This window comes from Podarcis pityusensis (assembly GCF_964106645.2).
Source record: "Podarcis pityusensis genome assembly, chromosome: 2".
Taxonomy (NCBI): Eukaryota; Metazoa; Chordata; class Lepidosauria; order Squamata; family Lacertidae; genus Podarcis; species Podarcis pityusensis.
Window position 1 is genome coordinate 67,150,268 of NC_138029.1, and position 20,303 is coordinate 67,170,570.

General features: G+C 47.4%; 1 long non-coding RNA gene across 1 annotated transcript in view; it reads right to left on the reverse strand.

Moving 5' to 3' along the window:
- LOC308467814 overlaps positions 1-10,411 on the reverse strand; it is a 72,022-nt gene extending 61,611 nt beyond the window's left edge. Inside the window, exon 1 of the long non-coding RNA XR_013981308.1 lies at positions 9,551-10,411. This is a non-coding gene — a long non-coding RNA (uncharacterized lncRNA). The remainder of the gene's footprint in view (positions 1-9,550) is intronic.
- Positions 10,412-20,303: the final 9,892 nt, after the last annotated feature.

The following is a 20,303-nucleotide window of genomic DNA, read 5'->3' on the forward strand; positions in this document are numbered from 1 at the left end:
TTGGGTGTATATAGCTGCATAAACTTTTATTTGTGAATTCCTATATGAATAGTAAACAAGTAAGGTGTTCCTTATTACCTCCATTAATAATGAGATCAGCTTCACACATTACATTTTAGTGGATGCATTCACTGAAACTTCTTTTCAGTGTACAGTTGGCAAAGGTCACAATAAGCCTCAGTTGCTCTTTGAGCAGGTATATGCTTCTTGGCTGCTACTCACAAAATAATTCTGTGTGAAGAAAAGATATGGCATTGGCTGTGCTTGTCATGATAAACTAGGGATGCTGCTGCACACAACTCAGTTGCTCCCAATTCGCTCCTCTCGGTGCAAGCAAGAGAAGTCACAATTAAGCTTAGCTGCCTGTAAGGTCCAAGGCTGGGATTGTGGTTTGTTGCTCCCTAACCAGCCAGGATTTGTAAGCCAGCAGCAAACTATGGTTTAAGACTGTCTAGTGACATTGGCTCATAAGAACGTAAACAGATCATGAACTTGGACTCAGACACCACAGACGTAAAATAATCCACAAACCATCTTAATGCAAAGTCCAAATGTGTTCATTGCATCGTCACATAATCAGATGTCCTTTAAGTACTTTAAGTTGGCCTGAAACTGCAGCTTTGGGTGACAGGTCGCACAGGCTTAGCTCTCTATAAAATTACTAGTTTGTTTGTTGGTTTGTTTTATTAGATTTATAAAATAATTTATATATTGCCCTTCATCAAAAGATCTCAGGGTGTTTCAAAAGATAAAATGGAGGTAAAAGTAAAGCACAAATAAATAGTTAAAGAAAAATAACAACTCACACAAACACATTTAAAAGGCTACAAAATATTAATCAGCCAAAGGCCTGGCTGAAGAGGAGGTTGTCATGAGCCCCAAAGGTTTCCAGATATAGAGGTTGGAAAGGTGGATATAAAACAATTATGTGACAACAATGATCAGCATTTCTATTTAATCTACCTTTGTAGTTTAAAGGGTACTGCAAAACAAATCTGAGTTTGCAAGGTGGGAGTCTGGCTATATTGAAGTACATGATTGTTTCTTTACAGTTAACTTTTATTTTTTCTAAAAATCAGCAGCCCTGTATTACTGAGGATGCTGGTTTACAAACGTATAAGCATTCTTCCTTTAAAAATTGCAGGATTGATGCTACTGATAATATTTTGTCAGTATTTGCATGTTTGTCTACACCTACAGTCAGAAACATCCATCACCACCCAGTAAGGCCTTTGTTTTCATTCCCACAAGAAAACAGACTTGTGCAGTCAGAAAACACCAAATGCCTTGCAAGGCTGGGATGTGTTGGCGCCATCTGCTCTTCTTCATTAGGCAAGCATGACAAGGGGTGGAAAATCTAAAGTTGCAAATATTTAATTTAGAAAAGATAATTTGAGGCAGTAATTTTCTGTGGCAAATGTAGAAGCACATTGAAGGCAGACAGTAGCAAGCAGCAAAATACTTGCAAGCACAGGGTTTTTCCAGGTGTTGAAACACTGGAGTGGGCAACTAATCACATAGAAACCACATATACTACTGCTGGGAGGGGGGGACACAAAGTGGTGTTCTCCAGTTGTTTTGAACTGCACCTTCCCATCATCCCTGACCATCGGCTATGCTGGCTGACTATGACTAATTGGATTTGAAGTCTACAACATCTGGAGAGAGCCACCTTGAGATGGGCACATGTGTGGAACAGGAGAGAAGACTTGTGTAGGAGATAGTGTGAAAGATCTTTGCCTGGGACCCCAGAGAACCACTGCTAATCAGTGTTACACAATGCTAGCTAGCTAGATAAACAAACAGGCTACCTCAGTAAAAGGTAGTTTCCTGCGCTCCTGATGCATACCTTCCAAGTGTCCCTATTTTCCAGGGACAGTCCTGGAATTACAAAAGCCACCCCAGCTTCTGATTTGATCCCGGAATGTTCCTATTTCTCCCGCCAGTGCCCAGCTTGGGGAGGAGGATGAGCTGGCACTTGTCCTGAGTGGTAACAGTGGCAGCAGCAGCAGTGACTGCAAGGGAGCAGCCTGTTTTCTCTCCATGGCCATCACTGCCAGCCTCCTCCATTGGCCAGCTCATAGTGGCTTCTGGAAAATGGGCAAGGAGGAAGAGAGGCTACCACCACCAAGGTCCCAACCCATGTGACATGCTGGCTCTGAGGGGCAAGCAGAGCTGCCCTGGTCAGGAAGGGGGAGCAGAACGGAGCTCAAGGAGTCTTGAAAATACACACATACACACACACACACACACACACACACACACACACTGGTACCTTGGGTTAAGTACTTAATTCATTCTGGAGGTCCGTTCTTAACCTGAAACAGGGCCTCCAGCTGCTGCCACACCGCCGGAGCACGATTTCTGTTCTCATCCTGAAGCAAAGCTCTTAACCCGAGGTACTATTTATGGATTAGCGGAGTCTGTAACCTGAAGCGTATGTAACCAAGGTACCACTGTATACTCTCTCTCTCTCTCTCTCTCTCTCTCTCTCTCTCTCTGCATCCGTGTCTAATCTTGCCCCTTTGGTATGTGTTTTCTTTTGTAAAATCTACCAAAGAATAAAATAAAATCAAGATTAAAGGGTTTTCTCAGGATGGCAAAGGGTGTGTGTCCCATTGGTGAAGTGGGGGCGGAAATGCTCTGTTGGGGAGAGGACAAAAAATGGGAGGCAGTTGAGCAAGGTCAGTTGGGGGAGAGTGAGAAATATCCCTATATTCATCCGAAGAATGTTAGAGGGTATGCAAATGAGGCACTTCCTGTTTCTCCATGAGGTCACTTCTAGCTAGCCAGAACTCATTTTCAGGGCAAAGGATTTCCTGTCTCCCATCAAAAGAGACTAATGGTTGGATGCAGTTTCAGAAGTGCCACCCAAGACCACTAAAGAGTTAGATTCATGTGCATCTTATCTAGAGGGAAATGTAAAATAACTTTAAGACAGGAAGAGAACTTGTGAGGCACTTTATTTTCAGCTATGAAAGCATATTTTAATATGGGAAATGGAACCCTTCTGCAGCTACTATTAATGAGCTTCTTGGGGGCTGCTCATTCCCTAGAAGCTCAGACATTCAAGACACATAACCAGTGTTTTAATTTGATGTAGTCACTTCCTATTGCTTAAACTTTAAGCCTTAAAGTCACAGCCTATTTCCAATTACATCAACCAGCTCTATGGCCCTACTTTTTTTCTTCATCAACTTAATTTCATACAAATCTTGTACTTGTTAAACCTACTTCCATTGGAGAACCAAGTCCGGGCTCAACAGAAGGTGTGTGAGAGATTTTGTTTGTGTGTGATGTCCGTCCAAATTACTTTTGGATACAAATGCACATCCAAAGTACTTTTAAGAGTTACAGTAACAAAATCACTTACAAGTCATTTCAGTAACACAGCCTTTTAATGCCAGAAAAGCTTCACTCTAAATTTGCAAAATAAAGGAAACACTGGCATAGGGTTCACTCTATTTAACAGGCACAATCTGGTGCCTGGCAAATTATTGTTCATACCTTTGCACAGAAGGCTGCGAGGAGAACCTAAAAGTGCCACCCATCCACCCTGCTTTTGCTTCACCCAAGCCTCATCTTGATTAAAAAGCTTTCCATTAGCAGACAGGACGCAACTGGAAAGAACCCTATAAAGACAATAATAAACCAGTGTACTAGAAGCATATAAACAATCCGACACCCACCAGCCCCCACTAAGCAATGGCAGATGTTAAGGCACCCTTACAAAACGCCAGAATCTGCTTCATCTGTTCCTATGTAGGTATTCCCCTTTGTGCTTGGCACTGTTTGCAACTGTTTGAGTGCAAAATCCCTTCAGTAGTCACAGGCTTCCAATTCAGCACTTTAAAGCCCCATGATTCCAGGTATTAATGGCTTTGCCTGACTCAACAGGGAATATCTTGTTCCCCATAGGGTTAGAAACATTATCAGTATGACCCACACAGAGGTGCTATTGGGCTTCATATTATAAAAAAAGGCATTTCCTCTGTGGGGAAAAGCAAGGAGGCCTTTGATGTAAGCATTCAGAAAGAAACCTCAATGGCTATGAAAAAGACAGGCTTAGCATTTAAAAGGGTTTCCACATAAGTTACAATGAATTATCTGCAATTAAATAACATTTATGATCTGTTAAATGCAGTTAACGTTGCAGAGCCTTATAAAGCGACCCCCAATTGCATATTGAAGGCCTGCCTTGCTATTTTTCCCACAGCATAAAAACTAATTAGCGAAGAGCACGTTGCTCAAACTGGACAGCCATTTGGGCAGTAGGCAGTGAGCTGAAAATTATAATATGCACATTATGGAGCCTTTGGCTCCAATTGCTGTGGTAGCCAATGTCTGCTTTTTTATCCACTGTAATGTTTTAATCCAAACTTTGAATTAATTTTCATATTTCCAATGATTTGTGCTCTGTTCCTCATCACTCTCCCATCACTGGCAATGTACTATTTATGACATACACTGAGATTTCAGAGGCACAGTGCTTATCCAGGTTTTGTTTCTTTAGGAAAGAGATCATTTTGTAATATCTGAATCTATTTACAAATATACAGGTTAAGGATAAATGTGAAAGCACAGATTGACACTTCAAAATGTCAAATCCAGTGCCACCATTGGATCTCCAAGGAGATGCCCAGCACCCCAAATTGCCATTAGCTTACAGCAGGCATGGCCAAACTTCACCCTCCAGATGTTTGGGGACTACAATTCCCACCATCCCTGACCACTGGCCCTGATAGCTAGGGATGATGGGAGTTGTAGTCCCAAAACATCTGGAGGGTCAAGTTTGGCCATGCCTGGCTTACAGAAACCCCAGAATTCAACTTTCTGTTTCTGTGTACACATTGACAGCTTATAATGCACCTAGGTCATTCTTTTTTTCAATTTGAATCCAAGCTAATTTAAGGTAAAACACAGTATTTCATAAGAAATTACAGGATAGATACATCATAGATGCGGATCAGTCTCAATCCTTCCTCTACTCTAGGAGTTGCCAACCCACTGGCACACAAACACGCACCAAGCCCTTCACTGGTGCCCCTATCTGCCCCTGCTCCTCTCCCCTCTGCAACTGGGCTGAAGTGTTTCCACAGCCAGGTCATTTTCTTTCCTCGGGGGGAAAAATATGCTGCCAATATCATGACACTATTATACAAACCTATGATGAAACCACACTTGTACAGTCACCTCACCTTAAAAATACTATTGTAGGGCTGGAAAAGGTCCAGAAAGGGGCAACTAAAATTATCAAGGGGATGCCGTAACTCCCCCATGAGTTACATTTGGAACTTTTTAGTTTAAAGAAAATGTGTATAAGATGGAAGTGTGTAGAATTATGCATGGTTTGGAGAAAGCATGTAAAGAAAAGATTGGCTCCCTCACACTAGAACTTAGGGACTTCCAATAAGGCTGAATGTTAGCACTCGCGCGCACACACACACACACACACACACAGAGAGAGAGAGAGAGAGAGAGAGAGAGAGAGACCTTCATACAGTGCACTACTAAAGGAAGTGATGGTTATCTGTCTGGCTACTGTGGAAACAGAGTGCTGGACTAGACCAGCCTTTGGCCTGATCCAGCAGGTTCTTCTTATGCTCCGAAGAGAAAATTCACCTTGTGAATCACACACAGATCCAATGAACACTCCAGGAAACAGTCTTCCGTATTTACCAGTGTCATGAAGACCTGGAAGAATGTGAATTTCAGTGAATAAATCTTTTGTCCATCTATATAACTCAATAAAATATTTATATCCAGACTGTCATGCGGTGTGAGTGACAAGGCATTAACAGATAATAAATGCACTGAAAACCCAATGACAAATCTTGTTTCAAGTTCTCTATTGCTAGCAAATATTTGATTAGCAAATAACTCTTCACTGGTGCATTTGAGAAGGTAACCGAGAGCCATCTGCATTCCTCAAGCAAATCTCCTGGCAAATAACAAATAAATTTGACAAGGATGCTATGCCCCATTTCCTCTCCTGCCCCCCACCCTCCCGTGAAAGTAGCAGTGGTCACTATAGCATCTTCATTTATAATCTGAGTCAACAGCATAGCAGCTGCAGCTTCTGAGTTCAATTCAGATCTGCTGTAAGAGGGTATACAATTTGATTGCTCGATTGTGTCACAGGGACAAAAATAAGACATGGATTGGATCCTGATTACAGCACACATTTGCTTTCTTCTTTATCCAGGAGATCTTCAGCAATGCAGGAACAACTCACAGAGATGCAGAGTCTCCCCATCTTACTAATAATACTCATTACTCAACTTACTGATAATAGAAAAGCATCCATTAAATTCCAGGAACAGTTAATGACATGCTTGTTTGGTGTCCAGGGTAGTTCACTCCCTTTTCATTCATAATCACTTCATACAGAACATGATTATTATCATTGCTAATCACTCTTTTCACACCCCCTACCCAACAGTAACTGGGCTAAAAGGTTAAAATATTGCATGCCCAGTAAAAAAAAGAGGAAACTGAAGTATTTCTTGTACATTTGTAAGTTTAAATTTTAAAGCATCACTTGAGTATATAAAACCTGTTAAGTATCCAACAACCTAGGCACATACTAGCATACATCTCATTGCAGCCTTAATCCACCATCATCATGCTGCCTGTACAGTGTTAAATATTAGTGCAGAGGTATTTTTTACAGCTTGATCTGTGAGCCAACTAATTGCCTCCACTACTACCTTTTTGATTTTTGCTGTATCTCACATTTATGTATAGGAAGTGAAAGAAATGCCCATGACAAGGATTACAACAAGCACCCCCAACCTGCGGCCCTCCAGATGTTTTGGTCTACAATTCCCATGATCCCTAGCTAACAGGACCAGTGGTCAGGGATGATGGGAACTGTAGTCCCCAAACATCTGGAGGGCCGAAGGTTGGGGATGTCTGGATTAGAAGCTAAAAGAAAGGTGAAAGGTAAGGGAGGGTGGTGAGTTAGAAGACAAGTAGCACGTTGTACAAAATGAGCAAGGTTATGGTGTAAAGTCATAGAATCACAGAATTGTGGAGTTGAGGGTCATCTGGTCCAATTCCCTGCAATGCAGGAATATGTAGCTGCCCCATGCGGGGATTGAACTTCAAACCTTGGCATTATGAGCACCACACTCTGACCAACTGAGTTATCTGACTTCCCTGTTCTGCTTATCTATAACTGATACACATATGCGTGAGCCTCACTTGAACTATCAATATTTCATTGCTAAGCACGTGGTGCCTGTAAGCCCATTACATGAACCGTAGCCACTAAAACCCCCTGTATTTTAGGCAGTGGCGTAGCGTGGGGGGTGCCAGGGGGGCCGGCCGCACCGGGCGCAACATGGGCGGGGGGCGCGCTCGCACTAGCAGCTCTCTGCCCCTACTAAAATCCACGGGTTAGGGAGCCCGCGCTCGCTCGGCTTGGCGAGGAGGTCACGGAAGGGGGAGAGCAAAGCCTTCTGCCGCGGGCAAAAAAAGGAGAGGAAGCCGGGTGGGCGGGCGGGCGGGCTGGCTGGCGGGGGTCTGGCTGCGCCTGCTGCTGCCGGTGCAGGGCAAGGCAAGCAGAGCGAGGAGGAGAGAGAGGGGAAGGGGGGGGGAAGCAGCTAGGAAACGATGCGGTGTGGAGGAGGAATCAATTAAGGAGAGAAAGCGAAAAGCCTTGGAGAAAGGGAAAAAAGGAAAGAAAAGAGGCAGCTCCAGGAGAGCGCGGGGGAAAGAGAAGCCTCGCTGCTGCTGCCGCTTGGGAGAGTAAATTACTGTACTTGCCTTGCCCCGGGTTAGGGGGCGCAAATTATTTGCCTTGCCCCGGGTTAGGGGGCACAAATTACTTGCCTTGCCCCGGGTGCTGATAACCCACGCTACGCCGCTGATTTTAGGCAATGTGAATCTCCAGCTGTGATTCATAATCTGATGGTTCAGCTTCATTCCTCACTTGACAAAGGGAAGGATTCAACTAAGCAGGTGCACTAGCAGGAACCAACACAATGAGTCCCGCTAGTGCAGGACTTTCTACCCTCTGCTCCCTCCACACTGCCCAAATTGGCTCTGAAATGCTTGTGCTGATGGAATGATTGAAAAAGCGCAGCACTGGATTCCTCTCAAAGTGACAGACGTGCATGATGGAATCTACCCTTTGATTTATAATAATTGAATCCCGTTATGAGTTTGGCACCAGTCACAAAAGTGTTAAATACATTGAGTCCAGTATCACAACTTGCATTACATATCTCCCGAAACTAAACAATGCAAGAGTGCCCCTTCTTTTTGCTTTAGTTTAGACAAATCTATTATTTAGATAAACTTCCCCAAGATCCCTCAGGCAATGGTTTTTAACACCTGCCTTGCCTCCTGCTGCCTTCAGCTCTATGAGCCTTTTCCAGACCATGACTTTAAAAACAGCAAAAGCAGCTGGGAAGAGAGAAGAGGAGTTCAGGGATATATATGTTGTGTGTCTTTGTTTCTCAATTTGATCCTTTTACATGATTTTTTATGTATGTGGAATTTCATGCATTGTGACTTGCTGCTATATTTATTAAGTTTAGTAATTATTTATTGTAATTGCTAATGAATTCGTTTAATTATTTGCTGATATTTAATTTTATTGTGTACTATTATATTCTAATAGATTATCAGATATTACTTTATTCAATATAAGTTGTTTATTCTAAAGTTACATTTTTATCATGACTTTTTCGTATTGGATCAGATTGTTATATGGTGTGTAATCTTTGTCGTACATTATGTTGTTTGTTCAGTTTGTAAACCACCTTGTGTGAAGTAATGTAGAAAGGCAGAATACAAAGTTAGAGTAAAAGGAAAAATTAAATACAACGTATGAAGGTACAGTGGTACCTCAGGTTAAGTATTTAATTTGTTCCAGAGGTCTGTTCTTAACCTGAAACTGTTCTTAACCTGAAGCACCACTTTAGCTAATGGGGCCTCCTGCTGCTGCCGCGCCGCCGGAGCATGATTTCTGTTCTCATCCTGAAGCAAAGTTCTTAACCTGAAGCACTATTTCTGGGTTAGCAAAGTCTGTAACCTGAAGCGTATGTAACCTGAGGTACCACTGTACTTCAACAAGCTTTCTTGTATGGTTGCAGATAACACATATACTGGATAGAATTCCCACACTCTAATTCATAATTGATTTGGTATTTGACCTTTGATATCCCCTTTGTTTTTAACTTAAAATGAAGACTGTTTAAATACTGAAAAGTTGGCTTCTGAGTTTCTCTCACTTTATTTTGTACCACATGTGAATGTTGTCAATGCAAGATACAAAATGGGAGCTAAATTAGTCGTATTACACACAATCTCCTTGTGTGTAAGCCAACACGCTTGGGATAAACCCAGCCTAAACAGGATTTTAAGCTGTGTGGGGAGGCAGGCATCGTGTTTCAGATCTAGGCCCTCAAACTTAACTTTATTTTCTAAGCTGTACCCAAATCCTGCGTTTGCTGAGCACCTAAGCAGGAGCACTGAATGTGCAACCTTACTAACTGAAAGCTCACATTGACACTGCAATCTCATTTAAGGTAAGCCTCACCTGTGAGAATGGCTGGAGGGTCAAGTGGTTTCTTGCTCTTGAAGGAAGGTCTGATGTTAGTATCTCTGCACGGCTTTCCAGCTTCTCCATGAACACAGCTGTCCTCCCGATACTCCTCTGTGTTGCCTTCCAACAGCAGGTGAATTCGCATCAAGCCTGGCAGCACATGAAAGAGCTCTAAGCTGGGAGCTGCGTACGGCTGAAAAACCACCGAAGATTGTAGTTGGGATTGTCTCCAGCTCCTGAAGAGAGCTTCATTATACTGGCAGCAGCAGAAGCCTGCCTGGTCTGTAAGAGGCTAAGTACACAGCTGCCAGGCTCACCCGGCCTAATCAGACTCCCCTGCTGTGTCCCAGGCAAGCTCATTAGCAAAGGTCTTTATGTCACTGAGCAGAGGCCTTTTCCAAAGAAATCATCAAGCTGCCCCTGGCCTGAGAAGGTATGGCCTACATCTGTGCCATGAACAGATACTCAGAACAAGACAAGGGAAGAACAGGCAGAGAAAGAAGTGTCTTGAACCTCCAGTTCTCTCTCATTGAAATATACTCAGAGTCCTGTAGCGATTTTATGCTCTTTATTTCAGCTTGTAAAACACTGATTGAATTGCCCCCCCAAACCTCAGGCTTTTATATACATTATTTACACAATGAGTCCCATCTGATTGGCTGATTCTGCTTCCCTCCTGGAGTCTGACTGGTCTTTTCCTGCAGGCCAATCAGTTGTTGCATTCTAGGATCCTACCAGCCTAATAGGCTGATTAACTTCCTCCTGGAGCCTGATTGGTCTTTTCCTGCAAGCCAATCAGTTGTTGCATTCTAGGATCCTACTTGCCTATTGTTCTAGGATCTAAGCTTAGTACATAACACACATGTACCCTCAAGGTCTCCATAAATAACTGCATGCACGTTTAGGTGGCCTGACAGAAAGATGAGCACGTGCGTTTACAACGGAACACCCCTTATGTCTCACGCTTCCCCCACATCTCCGGTGTTGCCTTGGTTTTATAGTGAATCGAGGTACTTTCCTAGGCCTGTAATAGTTATATAGAAATAATAACTTCAGCAGGAGCAGCATCGCATGCCAGTTTGAGGAAAGCTGCGCCTGCTAAAACTCCCAGCACCACAATTACGGTAAAATTAAAATTAAAAAGGTGCAGGACCACTGCAGCTGATCTCGTCACACAAGCCTCCAAGTGCTCTGGCTCCTTTACATGCCTTGCCATGTGTCTTCCACCGTGTTCAGCCAGGCCTTTGGCTGATTAACATCATACACCAGGGTATCCCAACCTTGGGTCTCCAGCTGTTTTGGAACTACAATTCCCATCATCCCTGACCACTGGTCCTGCTCGCTAGGGATGATTGGAGTTGTAGTCCAAAAACAGATGGTGACCCAAGGCTGTCCTACACCCTTTTAAATGTGTTTGTGGGAGGGGGTTATTATTTTGTTATTGTTTTTATTAGGGTTTTTTTGTCTTTTTATCTTGTATTTTTATGTTGTGAACTGCCCTGAGATCTACAGATGAAGGGCAGTACACAATTTTAACAAATTAATAATAAATTAATAAATAAAAGGTTATAATTAGCCAAAGGCCTGGGAGATATGGACTTTCCTAAAGATATGCCCAGTACCCTGAGATCTACAGATGAAGGGCAGTATGCAAATTTGATGAATAAATTAAAAATAAAGATATTAAAAATTGGATGGTTGGAAGGTATAGGAGCCCTGCCATCTTTTGCTTCAAGCCATCCTTCCTGGTCCTCCTTTCGTGTTTTTTCTCAGAGGGTTAGTCCAGGACCACTGGTACAGTCAGCCATACAGTCACCTGTTTCTCAGTTTCCTTCACTGGGTATTTCTCTTGCCTATGCACAAGCCCCTCCTCTTCTCCCAAAATATTACAAGCCCTGCAATGCAGAACTTTTGGGCTTAATAGCACAGAGTCCTTTTAAAAAAATGTTAAAGTTACAGTGATCAGTTGTTTGAGAATGAGGAGCTAAATTCAGCACCTCTCCCCAATTTAACCAGCATTAACTAGTTGCATTTTCATGATTAGAAGTCCTGCAATGCAGAACCCCAGCCATTCTGTATTTCTTTTCAACAGCCAGTATATGCCATTTTAATTTTTTTTAAAGAATCTTATCATTTTGTGAGAATAAACATACTGTATTGACGAAAAAAAGTTTTCTAAAAAGTTGGAACATTTTTTACTTGGGATTTTGGTGGTTAGGACAGTAATACAACACAGACATTTGTCTGTGCTGCAGAAATGGATATTGAGAGAGTGTAATGGGAAACAGAGTTCAATACTGAGGTTGAAATCCTTGCAGAGTTTGCTTAGGTGAAGGCCCTTCTGAATTCCAAGGGATTTACTGTCAGGAAAATAAGTACGGTATTGCAGCCTCAGTTCTTTAGAATCACAGTGATACAATCAGATGGAAAGGAGTCCATGTTTAAGAGCAATACCTCCACAGCACCTAAGTACCTGGTGTGTAACATTCCTGCACAGATCACAATAGCAAATGATCCACTGTGGAATTTGCCCAGGACAAAAAGCTGCAGTGAAGAAATGAGTAGAAAAGAAAACTTGTCCTTACTATTTAACTTTTGGTCTTGCAAAGACAACCTCTGCAGACCAGCAACAAATTCACAACAGATAAGAGGCTCCCCACACACACAATGTTATAAACAAATAGCTTGAAAAGGCCCCATAGCATTTGTTACTTCTCTTGCCTCTATAAATAATAGATCTTTCTAAACACAAACTTCATTAAACCAGTTCCAAATGTTGAATAATGCTACTCTGACAATAGTAAGATGGTTTTTTTCTTAACATGCTATATTTGGAGTAGAAAAATAACAATGGTTAGGATCCCTGCCCTGCCCCCCCCCCAGTTTTTCATAAAAGCTCACACAGGTACAGTATCTTCTTTCCACCCTGTTATTCACCATGCACCTGTGCAGTATCATCTCATTACCCACTTGGCAGCTGTAGATCATTTAAAACAGTTCAAAGAACCACACAAGAAGCAAAGGGTTAATTTTGAGGGGGAAACCAAAGAAGCAAAATAGAAGTTGACAAGAGAAAGTTAGGTAGCTTTGTATGGGGGGGGGGCATATGCTTTTTCTTTTTTTTCCTCCTGAAAAGAGATAATGACTTACACCTACCCCATATACAGTACACTTTTCAACCTGTTTGAAGTGTGATTCTAAATGCACTTTGCAAATTAAGTCTTGGCTTCCTTTGTTCTTCAATTACTGTAACTTGAAGATAAAAGCAATTTATATCCCACAAGAACAATAATGAAGCAATGGTCAAAAAAAGCTAAAAGATCAAGTCTTTCAAACTAGGAAGAGCTGTCATAACACCTTGGTTCAGTTGTCAGGTAGAGTACCAACTATGACATTCAGCAGAGCATGGCATTAAATTGGCTTGTAATCCATTGAACAGAGGCTCTGTACATATAAAGGCCAATTTAAAGTTTCTGTTCCTGTGTTTTTAAATTGCAGGGCGATTCCAAATGGGAGTTTATGGTGGAATTGGTGCTGCTCATGCAAGCAAGTTTTTTGTGATGCCCACACAGCATCATTAAGGTGTGTGTGTGTGTGTGTGTGTGTGTGCGTGCGTGCTTTTACATTTTATATCCAAATTTCTCTTCACTGCAGAAAACCCAATAAATAAAAACAACCCGTTATCCATCTGCAGTCACTGAGCTGTAGAAACACTATCTTCTCGGTCGTGGCACCCTCCCTGTGCAGCACCCTCCCTTCAGATGTTAAGGAGATAAAGAACTTCACAACTTTTAGAGTATATCTGAAGGCAGCCCTGTATCAGGAGGTTTTTAATGTTTGATGTTTTATTATGTTTTTATATATGCTGTTGTCAGGGGTTCAGGAGCAGAGGCAAGGGCAAGGGAGGAAACAGAGAGCGAGGGAGAGGAGGCAGAAGAAAAGATGAGTGATGACGACGACCCGAGATCTCCGAGTCTTTCCAGTGAATCAGAAGATTCACAGAAAGGAGCACCAGTGGCCAGGGCAAGGGGGGAGCCTAGGGGGACACCCCAGGAAGATAGAGCCAGAGGGGACTCAGAGGGGAGCAGTTGGAAATCAGGACCAGCGTCACCGCCAGAGAGCAGGGAAGAGGAAGGGCGCCAGGGATCAAGCGCTGGCAGCTCACAACAGGGGGGAGGGCACGAGTCAGGAGTGGCCACACCTCCATCGGGGAGCGAAGAAACGGTCAGACGGAAGGTGGAAGGTTGGGCGCGCGTGCCAAGTTCAAATGCACAGGAAGGTGGCGCAGTAGGCAGCCCGGAAAGGGAGCCAGGTCCTAAAGCCCGCCGAAAGGAGGGAGAAGAGTCAGGGGGGTCAGCGTCAGCGTCAGAGGAATCCCGGAAGGAAGAGACCCCGGGGGGCAGAGGGACCCAGAGAAGAACAGTCAGGCGGAAAAGGTGGAGCAAGGCTAGGATATTAAGTTGGTGTACAAGGGGCGGAGACTCAGATGGAGCTTCGCCGATCTAACCATGAGACGTAGAGTTGCACGCAGCAGCTTGAGAATGGAAACTGTAACTCAATAAAGACTTTTATTTAATGATCGCTGGCTAGCGTGATCCTCTGTGAGCTAGGATCTGGAAGCAGCTCTGACAGTAAGCTCCATCCCTCGATTGTGGGCATCTACGTCCTCGCGGAGAGGAGAGAAAGCGGGTGCCTACTAGCGAGCTCACGAACGGCAGACAACATGACGGCCGAACAGCAGATAGTGGAACTCAGAGAAGCAGTGACACGACTGAATGCCGAGGCTCTTGCATCCAGGAAGAGAGAGGAGGACGCAGCTGCCGCCTACAGGGATCTCCAGGTCAGGTTGGAAGTGCTTACGAAGCAAGGGCAACTGACACCCAAACCGGAGGGGATTGGGTTGGGGAGACGAACAGGCGGTCTGGTCTCTCACTTCGATGGGAATTTGCAACAGTACCCCAACTTTAGAGCAGATGTAATGTGTGCACTGCAACTGCTGAACAAAGACTTTAGAGATGAGCAAGAGAAGGTGGGATTCATCATGTCCCATTTGCATGGAGATGCTAAAGCATGGCTGCGCAATTTGTGGAGAGATAAGGATCCGGCGCTCCAAAATGCGGATGCCTTTATTAAAGCGATGGATGGGTGCTTTTTATCAAGCATTGACGTGGATCTTGCTCGGCAGGAGATACATGGACTGAAGCAAGGGAGGGCCAGCGTAAGGCAGTACCATGCCCGCTTTTTCGCTTTGGTCAGTGCCCTGGAATGGGACAGAGATTCGGCTCCTGTAAGAGACCTGTTTTGGGAGGGATTGCACGGCTCGGTTAAAGATGAAATTGCGAGGGGGGAGAGACCCCGGACCACGCAGGAGATCGTTCAGAGGGCGCTGGCGGTGGGGGTGCGGCTGGAAGGACGTCCGTGGAGCAGGGACGAAGGGCGTGGAGGGCGCGAACCAGCCAGGGGCTCCTCCTTCCTTCCCAGAGAAGCAGCGCGTGCGCAATCCACGCCTCCGCCAGGAGGAGGAGCGGAACCTATGGAGGTTGGAGGTGCAAGGGCTCAGTCAGCAGCCAGAGCCCTAGCACCGGCAGCAGTGAAAGCGAAGCCTCCTAGAGGGAACAGGAAGTGTTACATCTGCGATGATCCACAGCATATGGCGAAAGAGTGTCCCCAGAGGCTCCACAAGCACACTGCAGCCTCAGCAATGGTAACTGCAGCAACGCAGCAAGGACAACCACAGCAGGGAAACGAAGGAGTCTGGTTGGAGGAAGAGGCACTGGGGCCCAACCAGACGTGTCAGTGAAGCAGTCCCCAGAGATTTTACAGCCCATGGACCCCCTCCCGCCCAAACCGGTAGTGAAGCTCACCGCGTCGCTCCAGCTGCCCAATGGAATCACCATGGACGTGCCAATCACCATTGACTCCGGAAGCAATGCGGACTTTATAGGGCAGGACTTTGTCGACCGGCACGCTATACAGTTGCTGCCTGCCACGCTGCCCCTGCAGGTTGTCACGGTGGATGGCAGGGAGCTGCTAGGGGGGCAAGTGGTGAAGCAGACGCCACCAATGGTGATGCGACTTGGGAATCACAGGGAAATCATCAGCTTCAATGTCACTCAACTATCGGACACGCCCATTGTATTGGGCATGAGTTGGCTGGACAAGCACAGCCCGACGCTGGCTTGGTACCAGAGGCAGCTGACCTTCGGCTCTTCCTTTTGCGCTGAACACTGCATCGTGCCCAGGCAGGAAGGAGGGGAAGAGGAATCACAGCTGCAGCTAGGCACGCTGCAAGCGGTTCCCCACAAGTACGCAGAATTTTTGGAGGTTTTCTGCGAGAAGAGGCAGACAGGCTACCCCCCCACAGACCATATGACTGCAAAATTGACCTGCTGCCGGGGGCGGCGCTGCCCAAAGGGAAGCTGTATTCCATGTCTGAGGACGAACTGCAGGAACTCAAAGAGTTCATAGATCATAATTTGGAGCGCAGTTTCATCCGAGAGTCCAAGGCAGCGGGGGGCAGTCCGGTATTCTTTGTTAAGAAGCGGGACACGCCCCAAAAAAGACTTGTAGTGGACTTTCGCATCTTGAACAGTGTGACCAAGCCATCGGACTTCCCCATGCCCCGAATCGACGACCTCCTCGCAAAGGTACGGAAGGGCAGAGTGTTCACCAAGTTGGACCTGCGAGGGGCATACAACCTCATTCGCATGCGGGAGGGAGATGAGTGGAAGACAGCCATGTTCACGCCCCTGGGCACCTACGAATATAGAGTTATGCCTTTTGGATTGCAAAATGGCTCCCACGTTTTTCAAGCTTTCATGCATCACGTGTTGGCGGGGCTCCTCTACAAGACGTGCGTCTGTTTCTTGGATGACATCCTGATCTTTTTGGAATCGCAGCAGGAGCATGACAGACACGTCAAGGAAGTGCTGAGCAGGCTACAGCAACATAGGCTTTACGCCAAGCTGGAGAAGTGCCAATTCGACGTGACCGAGGTGGATTTCCTGGGCTACAAGTTGTCTGATAAAGGGCTCGCCATGGACAGCGCCAAGGTCCGAGCAGTGTTGGATTGGAAAAGCCCACGCAACCGGAAGGAGGTCCAACGGTTTGTCGGCTTCGCGAACTTCTATCGCAAGTTTATCAAAGGCTTTGCGATGCAGACAGCGGCCATCACGGACACGCTCAGCTCCAAGAAAAAGAAGTTCATCTGGACAGAGCAGGCGGAGCAGTCCTTTCAGGCACTCAAGCGTCTCTTCGCGTCGGAAGAGCAGCTGCTTCATGTCAACCCCAGCAGGCCGATGAGGGTGGAGACAGACGCTTCGGACAGAGCCGTGGGAGCAGTCCTGCTGCAGAAAGATCCGCAGGGGGTTTGGAGGCCGGGAGCGTTTTACTCAAGGAAGCTCAGCAAGTCCGAACAGAACTACACCATCTGGGACAGGGAGTTGCTGGCCATTCATGCAGCGTTCAAAGCGTGGAGGCACTTCCTGATCGGCGCCAAGCACACGGTGCAGGTCTGCACGGACCACAAGAATCTAGAGCACTGGCGCACGGCACAGTTCCTGAACCAGAGGCAGATACGTTGGGCTGAGTTCTTTGCGAATTTCGACTTCCGAATAGAGTATGTCCCGGGGGACACCAACATCATGGCGGATGCTCTCTCCCGTAAGCCACAGTATCTGGAGGAGGCAACGCCAGCGGCCGCCATGCACATCTTCGCACCGACAGTGTGGGCGTGCGCGGCGGCAACAGTTGACCTGGATGCGGTGCGACGAGCGTTGCAGGATGACTCCTTCGCGCAAGCCAAGATGGCAGAGGTGCACAGGGGCACGGCAGCGACCGACGAGTTCCAGCTGCGAGATGGTTTGCTCATCCGTAAAGGGGCCATCTACGTGCCGGGAGACGAACTTCGCGCCAAGGTACTGCAGCAGCTGCACGACGCGCCCACTGCCGGGCACTTTGGCAAGGAGAAGACGGTGGAATTAGTAGCCAGAGACTTCTGGTGGCCCGGAATGAGAGGGGAAGTCGCGGACTACGTGGCGAGGTGTGACACCTGCCAGAGGGCCAAACCAGTGCACAGACCGCCGGCCGGACTGCTGGAACCGCTGCAAACTCCGTTCGAGCCATGGGAGAGAGTGGCCCTGGACTTTGTCACGGATCTGCCCAGCTCGAGGGGCAAGACGGCTGTGCTGGTGGTGGTGGATTTGTTCTCCAAGATGGCACATTTCATTCCGTGTGCGAAGGTGGCCACGGCGGAACAAACCGCCAAACTGTTCATAGACCACGTGTTCAAGGTTCACGGTCTGCCGCGGTCTATTCTGTCCGACCGAGGGCGACAGTTCATCTCAAACTTCTGGCAGAGGCTGATGGGCTTCCTGAACGTCAAGATCAACCTGGCGTCGGCTAGACACCCGCAGACCAACGGGCAAGCGGAGCGGGTCAATGCCATCATGCAGCAGTACCTGAGATGTTATGCGAATCAACAGCCTGCGACGTGGGTGGATTACCTGCCTCTCGCTGAGTTCGCCTACAACAACACGAAGCACGTGTCCACGGGGGTCACGCCGTTCTTCGCCAACAACGGGAGGCACCCTAGAACCTTCCCGGGACTGGAAAGAATGGGGGAGGGGGAGCCGCAGACAGCAGATGCGTTCGCGTCGGAGTTGCAGGAGGTCCACGATCAGCTGCGGCGGCACCTGGAGCTGGCTAAACACGCATACAAGGTACAAGCGGACAAACACAGAAGGGTTGGCGAGGAGATCCATGTGGGAGACTGGGTCTGGTTAGCAGCCCACGCAGTGCCGGCCAGGTCGTTGGCGAAGAAGAAACTAGGGCATAAACAACTGGGGCCCTACCAAGTCGACGAACAGGTCAACCCGGTGGCTTTCAGGCTGGCTCTTCCGGAGGGTTCCAGAATGCATCCGGTGTTCCACAGATCGGTGCTCACTCCCTACAAGGCACCTCACAGGTTTCAGGAACCAGGAACGGCACCGGGTCCGCTCCGAGAGAGAACCGGGCAAGGGGGAGTGGCACAGGAGGAGCGCATCAACGAAGTCACGGAGATTTTGGACTCCAGATGGGGGGAAGAGGGGGTAGAATACCTTCTCGCCAAGGAGGGCACCCCGGCCAGTGCCAACAGCTGGGTGCCGGGCTACGCTTTAGACGAACCTCTGCTCAAAGAAGAGTTTCATGCCCTCTTCCCACATAGGCCAATGCCAGCAGACTTTTTCGACGACTGGCTTTTCACGCCCACGCTTTCAGCCAGCACGTTCCGGGGGTTCGACTCGGACGAGGAACCGACACGAGACGCCCGTTCCCCAGAGGGGTCACCCTCGGGATCTGCTTCAGAACCCTCGTATTGGTGGGATGATCGACCAGAGGAGCAGTTCCGCAGAAGGTGGCTGGAGGGTCCAGGACGAGCAACGTCTCCAGAAGGCAACGAGGGAGAGACGGACATGGACGTTTTCGGGGACGACCCGGGTTTCGAGCACGGCGGCACAGAGATGGAAGCGGAGGTGACCGTCGTCAACGAGAGCAGGGAGGAAGAACCGGAAGACTTCGGATGGCGGCCCGCCACGGGAAGCGAACTGTATCCGACATTCGTCCCCCTGACACGGCAGCACCCAGATCCCGCACCGGAAGGAGGGGAGGGGGGAAGAGGGGGCTTCGAGGGGGGGATGGATGTCAGGGGTTCAGGAGCAGAGGCAAGGGCAAGGGAGGAAACAGAGAGCGAGGGAGAGGAGGCAGAAGAAAAGATGAGTGATGACGACGACCCGAGATCTCCGAGTCTTTCCAGTGAATCAGAAGATTCACAGAAAGGAGCACCAGTGGCCAGGGCAAGGGGGGAGCCTAGGGGGACACCCCAGGAAGATAGAGCCAGAGGGGACTCAGAGGGGAGCAGTTGGAAATCAGGACCAGCGTCACCGCCAGAGAGCAGGGAAGAGGAAGGGCGCCAGGGATCAAGCGCTGGCAGCTCACAACAGGGGGGAGGGCACGAGTCAGGAGTGGCCACACCTCCATCGGGGAGCGAAGAAACGGTCAGACGGAAGGTGGAAGGTTGGGCGCGCGTGCCAAGTTCAAATGCACAGGAAGGTGGCGCAGTAGGCAGCCCGGAAAGGGAGCCAGGTCCTAAAGCCCGCCGAAAGGAGGGAGAAGAGTCAGGGGGGTCAGCGTCAGAGGAATCCCGGAAGGAAGAGACCCCGGGGGGCAGAGGGACCCAGAGAAGAACAGTCAGGCGGAAAAGGTGGAGCAAGGCTAGGATATTAAGTTGGTGTACAAGGGGCGGAGACTCAGATGGAGCTTCGCCGATCTAACCATGAGACGTAGAGTTGCACGCAGCAGCTTGAGAATGGAAACTGTAACTCAATAAAGACTTTTATTTAATGATCGCTGGCTAGCGTGATCCTCTGTGAGCTAGGATCTGGAAGCAGCTCTGACAGCTGTAAACTGCCCAGAGTGGCTGGGGAACCCCAGCCAGATGGATGGGGTATTATTTGTTGTTGTTTAGTCGTTTCCGACTCTTCGTGACCCCATGGACCAGAGCACGCCAGGCACTCCTGTCTTCCACTGCCTCCCGCAGTTTGGTCAGACTCATGCTGGTAGCTTCGAGAACACTGTCCAACCATCTCGTCCTCTGTCATCCCCTTCTCCTTGTGCCCTCCATCTTTCCCAACATCAGGGGTATTATTATTATTAGTATTATTAGCAGTCTCTCACACATGTGATGCTATTTCGGTGGGTGGCACTAACC